Consider the following 9,466-nt stretch of genomic DNA (forward strand, 5'->3'; position numbering starts at 1 on the left):
TCTGTCTCTGTCTCTCTCTCTCTGAAAAAGCTAAATAAACATTTTTTTAATTAAATTTAAAAAAAAGAGTAAGAAAGATAAAGAAAAAAAACCATAAAAGCTATCCAAAAGAAAAAGCTTATCACATCAAAGAAATAAAAATCAAATTACTCAGAAGCAACACTGCCCTAGCAACTATATAAATAGAATTTCCAAAGTACTGAAGAAAAAAACCTTAGAATTTAGGATATTATATCCAGCCCAAAAATAAATCAAATCTCAGAAATATAAGGATTTCTCAGAAATATAAGGCCTCAAAAGGTTTGCTATGCAAAGATCCATGATGAAAACAGGGTGGGGATATGCTTAAAGAAGAGGACAAACAAATGTAAGAGACGCTGCAAGTGATAAGTGAATAAAAGAGATATCTTGGTTGTAATCCTAAAGTTGGTTGCTATATTAAAAAGCGGGCAAGAAAGAAATCTGTGATCAAAGTAAAAGAAGAAACATTCTAATAAAACCGTATTCAAGGGGCGCCTGGGTGGCGCAGTCGGTTAAGCGTCCGACTTCAGCCAGGTCACGATCTCGCGGTCCATGAGTTCGAGCCCCACGTCGGGCTCTGGGCTGATGGCTCGAGCCTGGAGCCTGTTTCCGATTCTGTGTCTCCCTCTCTCTCTGCCCCTCCCCCGTTCACGCTCTGTCTCTCTCTGTCCCAAAAATAAATAAAAAACGTTGAAAAAAAATTAAAAAAAAAAAAACCGTATTCAAAAGCTTAGATGCTATAAGTGTGTTGAGAGTTAGGTTCTCACAAGGGATATAAAGAACTCAAACTAGTTCACCAACCTAGCTGGTCTCTTGTCAGTTCTTGACAAGAGAAGTTTCTTGCACCCAAGTATCAATCACATCACTAAATATACCGCTTAGTTCAGGTAACATGATATTTACATAAAGATTTTCTCAATGAAAGGAATGGTACAGGAGGTCCTTACCTCATTATGGATCAGTAACAATTCCCAGATGAGCATTTTGAGTAGGTTTAGCTATTAATTTAAAGGAGAGAAGATGAAGTGGGTGAAAAGAAATAGGAATAGAGAAAAAAAAACAGAAATAATGACATATTTTGAACCCCAAATATATTAATAATTAGAATAAATAAATATTAACTAAATTTTAAAAGATAAAGTCACAGTTGGATTTTATAAAATCTAAAATATGCTGTTTATAAAAGATATTCCTAAAGCGTAAGAACACATAAAAGTTAAAAGTAAAAGGATAGAAAATTAAATATGAAGCAAATTTAACAAAAAGAAAGTTGCTACAGCCATTACTAACAACATATAAATGTCAAAGTAAAACGTATTATTAAGGACGGAGAATTCAATTCACTATTTAATGCAATTATCCAAGAAGATAAAATAGTTTTAAATATGTAGTTACTAATAAAATTGCCTGAAAGTATATGAAGTAAATTTTATTGGAACTGCAGGAACAAAGTAATAAATCCACTATTTTAGAGAGGGATTTCAGCACACTACTCTCAATTACTGAGAAGTCAAAGAGAAAAAAAAATGACAAAGATATACAAGATCTGAATTACATAACTAAAAAACTTAACCTAAAGAACATTTGACACTTAGAATAAAAATACTATTCTCAAGTACAGATGACTAGTCATAAAAATTATCATGAATTAGGACATAGAGAAAGTCTCAATAATTTTATAAAAATAAGTATGCAATTAAATTAGACATTAATATACAAATACAAATTTTTAATTCCCACTTACTCAAAATTTATTTTTCAAAGCCTTGATAAATGACTTGTGGATTAAAATGACATCATAATGGAAATTTTAAAATGTCTAGAACTGAGGGGCCCCTGGTTGATTCAGTCCGTTAGGTGTTCAACTCTTGGTTTTGGCTCAGGTCATGAGCTCACTCACAGTTTATGAGTTCAAGCCCCTCATCAGGCTCTGTGCTGACAGTGCATAGCCTGCTTGGGATTCTCTCTCTCTCTCTCTCTCTCTCTCTCTCTTCCTGCCCCTCCCCTGCTCATTTGCGCATGCTCTCTCTCTCTCTCAAAACAAACTTAAAAAAATAAAATAAAATATCTAGAACTGATTTAAATTTTTTTAATTCTATATCAAAATTTATGTGATGCAAAAAAAGCAGTGATCTGAGAGAAATTTATAGCCTTAAACATGACTATTGAGGGAAAAAATTGAAAGCCTCAAAAATCAATGAATTAATTGTCCATCTTAAGAGATCAGAAAAGGAACGACAGGATAAAGGTAAAGAAAATACAAGAGATAAATGAAAACAAAGAATAGAGAAGACTAACAAAGCTAAAACGCCAAAATATGGCTATTTGGAAAAACAAAGTAAATAAACTTTGGCAAAATTAATCAAGATAAATAGAGAAAAGATACAAATGATTTTATAAATAGAGGCAATTATTATAGGAAAAATAAGAGTTAAAATGATTTTAAAAGACTTCTAATTCCAAACGATGGAAAAATCAGATTGACTCATCTGCCAGAAACAACAACAAAAAAAAGCAAATATATATGGAACAGTAGTTTTTAGATATTGGTCATTATGCAATAATTGACAGCAAATGATGCCAGAGAGAAGGGAAATTTGAGGGGAGTCCCACAATCACCCCATCAGCTTACTGTTTGGGAGAGATTTTAGACTTCAATTTAGTAAGAATCTGTAACGCAAATTAGTGCAACCACTTTGTTAAAGAATTTGGCATTATATTATATAGTTGAAGATTTACATAGTCCGTAGCCTAGCAATTCATTCTGTTCCTAGGTATATCTCAATAGAAACTCTAACACATGTAGGACAGGATACATGTAAAAGACTGTTCATACAAGCACTGTTCACAATAGCAAAAACCTGAAAACATCACAAATATTTATTCACAGGAAAACTGCATGAAGCATGCCATGTATATATATATGTATATATACATATGTATATATATATATATATATATACATATATATATATATAGTAGAACTAATTAACTACACAGGGACTTGCTTGGCATAAGATAACTCCTAACAACAAGCTATTAAAGTGGAAAAATAAAGTCCCTAAAGAGTAAGTTGAGCACGATGTTCTTTCTGGAAAGTTAAAAATAACTAAAATAAAGGCTACGTAAAAATAAGTAAAAATACAATTAATCTATCTGTATAAAAAGGAAAGTAACTTCCACTTCTGGGAGCATAGATGTATCTTTCCCTATTCTTCCCACTAAGTAGAACTAAAACCTCTGCTTTTAATATATAAGACAAACATCATGCTGTACATGACATCCCCGTGACTTACTTATTTTATAACTGTTAGTTTGTACTTTTGACCCCCTTCATCTATTTCACCCACCTAGGATATGCCTGGAGTATTGGTGACCCCAGCCAACAAAACAACACCCAGTGGCCTCCACCTGCTGGTACTTAGAGGTTGTTGTGGAATTTTCTCTTCACCACTCAATCGTATCTACTTACATTAGCCATCAGCAAAAGAAGAAATATCTTTTTCCGGAGACCAAGAGATATTTCACACAGTATAGTTTTGACAGCTTCAGTTTCTTCATTCAGCTCATCCAGTCGCTAAACACATAGAAGCCAGGATTGTACCCGAATGGGGAGACAGCGGTAGAAGTTAAGAATGAAGCTCAGATTCAGGGGATTCCTCAGGCTTGTCAGCTGGAGGGACATGAACTCCTCCTGCCTGAGAAGAGCTTAAAAGTTGACATGACAACTGAAAACATAGCAGCTCCTGTTCATCAGGGAAACAGCAGTCCGCATGCCTATCCCTCACCTCTAGGTTATAGAGGTTTCCCAAAATCTGTAACTCTGTAAATAACGTGCTATGTCATGGTATTCCTGGCAACTGACCTCTTCGGAATGGAGATATGATCAACAGATGTCAGGGTCTATTACAACAGCTGCCCCGGAGGCACCTCTGAAACATTTTTGGTGGGCAGTGGTGGATGAATGCGATTAACAACTTGGTGGAGGCTGCCAAGAGGTGTAGACATGAAGCAACGTGGCTTTCGGGGCCGTCTCCCTTCTCTGTCACTGGAAACACAATCAGCCAGAACTCATCAGAATGGTTTGCAAGCCTGTCCACAATTGGTGGGTCGCGGGGCAGGGAGGCTTATCTTTACTTCCGCAGGATGGATGGGGCTGGGGCTTCTCACGCAGCTGCCCGACGGGTCCCATGGAGACAGCAGACAGAGATGGCAGAGGCCACTGCGGACACCGCCGTCCAGGTCCTGGACTGTACCGGCATTCCTCTGGCCCAGTAACCAGCGGCATCTGCTGGGACAAAAAAGAAAGCGAGGCTGCGGCTTCTTCCCGGGGAGCCGTACTCCACACGTTCCCCACACGGACTGAGTGCGCACCACGTGGCTGGATCCGCTGGAAGCTCTTCCGGTGCAAAGTTACTGCTCTGCGCCTCGCTCCGGTAACAGGACCCACCTGGGATCGATTTTCCCGTCAAGCCGCATCACGCTGGAGCGCCACGGTGGAGCTGCCTCCGTGTGGAAACTGCTTTTCAAGCGCACAAATAGCACCGCCTCTCATGGTTCCTTCTTCCTTGAGTTGAGGCCTGGGGATCTCGTGCCACAGCTGCTTCACAGCCTGGTGCAGGAACTCCTCTTCTTCCCTCGCCAGGAGGACGTTGGAGTCCCAGAGCGGCTGGTCTTCCATCTCAAAAATTGTCACATTCTATCAGGTGTGAGGTGCTCATTGTGGTTTTCATTTGCATTTCCTTGATGATGAGTGATATTGAGCATCTTTTCATGTGTCTGTTGGTCAGCTGTTTGTCTTCTTTGGAGAAATGTTTGTACATGTCTTCTGCCCATCTTTTCACTGAATTATTTGTGTTTTGGATGTCGAGTTGTAAAAGTTCTTTATATATTTTGGATAGTAACTGTTTATCAGCTATGTAATTTGCAAATATCCTCTCCCATTCAGTGGTTCCTTTAGTTTTGTTGGTTGTTTCCTGTGCTGTGCAGCTTTTTATTTACATGTAATCCCAATAGTTTAATTTTGCTTTTGTTTCCCTGGGCTCGGGAGACATATCTAGAAAGATGTTGCTGTGTCCAATGACTGAGGGATTACTCCCTATGCTCTCCACTAGAACTTTTATGGTTTCAAGCCTTACATTTAGGTCCTTAATCCATTTTAAGTTTATTTTTGTGTATGGCATAAGAAAGTAGTATGTTAAGTACACTGGAATTAAAAAATAAACAGATATATAAGTATATATATCAACAAGTAGTTCTTCATAGACTGAAACTTAAAAAAAAAATCTCACCATGGCAGTTCAAGTGCAGTTTGCTGAGGTCAGCTTATATAGCTTGGTGTACATCATGGTAACTATAATCAATAATACTGTATTGCATATTTTATTTTTTTTTAACTTTTTTTTAACGTTTATTTATTTTTGAGACAGAGAGAGACACAACATGAACGGGGGAGGGGCAGAGAGAGAGGGAGACACAGAATCGGAAGCAGGCTCCAGGCTCTGAGCCATCAGCCCAGAGCCTGATGCGGGGCTCAAACTCACAGACCGCGAGATGGTGACCTGAGCTGAAGTCGGACGCTTAACCGACTGAGCCACTCAGGGGCCCCTGTATTGCATATTTTAAAGTTGCCAAGACAGTGGATCTTAAAAGTCCTTACAAGAAAAAAAAATGTTTTGCTACTATGTATGCTGACAGATGTTCGCTAGACTTATTGCTGTCATTTCACAATATATGTAGAATCGTCATGTTGTATACCCGAAACTAACATAATGTTATATACCTCAAGTTTATAAATTAAAAAAAACAAATATCAGAATACCTGAAAAGTAGAGAGCCATCTAGGGATGTTGGGACCCACTGAAAGATATGCTGGTGAGCTTTCTGTGTTTTCTCTTTGCTTTATGTACACCAGACTTAAAGCTGAAGAAGTCAGCAACATAGAAACACCCATGGACACAGAGAAAAAAAGCCCCAAACAAACGCCTCCTCTCCCTAGTCAAAGAGCCAGGAAAGGGAAAGCCTAGCAAGACAGAGAACCTGTAGGCAAAAACTGCTCTATTCTAGCAAACACCCCAGAAAAACTATGGCCCAGCCCATGCCAGCAAAAACTAAGTGAACAGGCTCGACTTCTACCCCACCACCACCACAATCCCACCACCCCCTCCACCACCACTTGAGGCTATAACAAAGAACTCCAAACCACTAATGTGAAAGACAGTAGTGTGGGAAGCCAGGACTTTCATCTCCACCACAGGGTAATGAAGTCCTCCCTGGGTTCAGAGGAGACAAGTTGGGGAACCTCGATTTCCCCTTCAACCTGGCAGTAACAGAGTGCTCTTTCTTTCCATTGTGGTGGTGTGAGAGGAAGCCTTGGAGATTCAGGACCTTCATCACCAATCAATCAGCAGTAATGAGGCTACAGGGAGATCACATGAGGAGCAGTTGAGGTATCCATGCCCCTCTCTGCCAGGGGAGTATCACTGATGGCCTAGTAAGGAGCCAGAACTCCCAATCCTGCCCAGCAGTAACTAAAACTCCCAGCCTTGGGTGTCAACAAAGGCCAGGTAGAGAACCTGGACTTCTACACCTACCTGGTAGTAATGAGGCAGGGCCCTCCCTTACTCTGCCACAGAGGTATCAGAGGAAGCCAAACAGAATAAAAGGTTTAAATAAAATCCAGAATCACATAACATAATACCCAAAATGTCCAGGTTTTATTTGAAAAATCACTTATCAGACCAAAAATCATGAAGATCTAAAGCTGAATTAAAAAGATAGTTATTTGAGGGGCACCTGTGTGGCTCAGTCAGTTCAATGTGCAACTTTAGCTCAGGTCATGATCTTGCAGTTCATGAGTTCGAGCCCCACATCAGGCTCTGTGCTGATACCTCAGAGCCTGGAGACTGCTTCAACCTCTGTGTCTCCCTCCTTCTCTACCACTCCCCTGCTCATGCTCTGTCTCTCTCTCTCTCAAAAATAAACATTTTTTTAAAAGGATAGTTATTTGAAAAGACAGAGATGATAGTGATGTTAGTATTATCTAATAAAGATTTTAAAGCAGCCGTGATATAAAATGCATGTGCAAAATTATAAGCACATTTGAAACAAATGAAAAAATAAAAAGTCTCAGTAGAAAAACATAGTATAAGCAAAGAAGGTAAGAAGAAGAGCCAATGGAAATTTTAAAACTCAAAAAAAAAATTTTTTAATTAAATAAAAACCTCACTGGATTGGATCAATAGCAGAATGGATGGACAAATAAAAAGTAGAATAAAATAAGTAGAAACTAACCATTCTAAACAGGAGGAAAAAATTCAACCAAAAATATTAACAGAACTTTAGACACTAATTCTGCAGAATCTCTTCTAACAAGAATGCATACAATAGAAAGGAAAAGGATATTTTCCAATTCATTTATGAGGCCAGTATTAGCCTGATACCAAAACTACAGACAGTACTAAAATAGGAATCTATAGGCCAAGATCCCTAATGAGCATAGATGCAAAATCCTTAAAACAAAATATTTTAATAAAATCCTTAAAATAAAAATAAAATATCAGCAACTAGAATTAAACAGTATATAAAAAGAATTTTAAGCTATGACCAAATGGAGCCTTACAAATTCCCAGAAGAAAAATCCCATGATTATATCAACAGATGCAGAAAAGATATCTGACAAAATTCAATACTCATTTACTTAAAAAAACTCTCAGGAAAAAAAAGACAAGAATAAAGAACCTAATAAAGAACATCTTTAAAAAATCTATAATTGGTTTTTTGTTTTTAATATGAACTTTATTATCAAATTGGTTTCCATACAACACCCAGTGCTCATCCCAACAGGTGAAAATTTTTAAACAAAAAACAAAAAAACCTTCTATCAGTTGATATTATATTTATGGTGAAAGACTGATGCTTTCCCCTGAAGATTAGGAATAAGATAAGGGTATCCATTTTGACCATTTTTGTTCTATGTTCTACTAGAAGGTGTAGCCAGTGTAATAATGCAAGAAAACGAAATAAAAGCATACAGATCAGAAAGGAGGGTATAAAAGGGTCCCTATGCAGAGGACGGATTGTCTACATAGAAAATCTGAAGGTGCTTCCTTCTGCAGCACATTTACTAAAATTAGAAAGAAGATCCCAAGGAATTAAAAAAAAAAAAAAACCTCCTAATACTAATAAGTGAATTCAGTAAGGTTGTAGGATACAAGAGAAACAGAAATATCAACTCTATTTCTATACACTAGCAATAAATACATGTGGACACCAAAATTAAAAACATATCATTAAAAATTGCACAAAAATATGTGTAAATCTAACACCACATGTACAGGACTTGTACTACAAACTATAGAACATTAATAAAGATTTTAATAAAAGAAGAGCCACAGCACATTCGTGGATTAATAGATTCAGCATAGGAAAGCTGTCAGTTCCCCCCAAATTGATACACAGGTTTAACATAATTTCTACCAAAATCCCTGCAAGATGTTTTATAGATGTAGACAAGGTTATTCTAGAGTTTATATGGAAAGGCAAGGGAACAATAAAAATTCACCAAGGGCACTCCTGGGCATCTATCTCAGAGAAATGAAGATTTATGTTAAAAAAAAAAACTTCACAAGTATTCAGAGCAATTGTATTTGTATAAATTAAAACTGAAAACGATCCAGTTATTACGTGTTGGGCAAATGGTTAAACAACTGTAGTACATCCCTACCATGGAATACTACTGAACAATTAAAAGGAATGAACTATTGGTACATGCAACAGTCCAGATGAATTTCCAGAGAATTATGCTGAGGGAAAAAAACAAAAACAAACAAACAAAAAATCCCAAAATGAAGCAGATCCATTTTTAAAACATGCTTGAAATGACAAAACTGTAAAAGTGGAGAACAACCTAGAAGTTACTAGGGCTAAGAAGGGATTGAGGGCCAGAGGGAACCTGGTGTGACTACAACATAACTGATCCTTTTTGTGATGGAAATATTTTTTTAGTGGTTATTTATTTTGAGAGAGAGAGAGGGAGGAAGAGAGAGAGAGAGCATGCGTGAGTAAGAGAGAATCCCATGCAGGCTCCAGACTGTCAGCACAGAGCAGGACACAGGGCTCCATCTCACCACTGTGAGATCTTGACCTGAGCTGAAGTCAAGGGTCAGATGGACACTTAACAGACTAAGCCAGGCAGGTGCCCCTTGTGATGGAAATATTTTATATCTTGACTATATCAATGTTAACATTCTGGTTATAATGTTGTACTATAGGTTTTTAAGATGTCGCCACTTGGAGAATTTGGGTAAAGGGTACACAGGATCTCTCTGTGATACTACTGAAAGGGTATGTGAATCTCAAATTATCTCAGGATAATCCTGATATTTTTACAGAAAGAAAAACAATGGAATGATCAGTACAGTTTCTGAATGATGGTAATCTTGTG

General features: G+C 37.6%; 1 pseudogene; it reads left to right on the forward strand.

Annotated features, from left to right (window-relative positions):
* The first annotated feature begins 3,207 nt into the window (after positions 1–3,207).
* LOC121033342 (methionine aminopeptidase 1D, mitochondrial-like) lies at positions 3,208–4,407 on the forward strand (annotated as a pseudogene).
* Positions 4,408–9,466: the final 5,059 nt, after the last annotated feature.

Source organism: Herpailurus yagouaroundi, unplaced genomic scaffold (genome assembly GCF_014898765.1).
Source record: "Herpailurus yagouaroundi ecotype Mexico unplaced genomic scaffold, PumYag 159, whole genome shotgun sequence".
Classification (NCBI taxonomy): domain Eukaryota; kingdom Metazoa; phylum Chordata; class Mammalia; order Carnivora; family Felidae; genus Herpailurus; species Herpailurus yagouaroundi.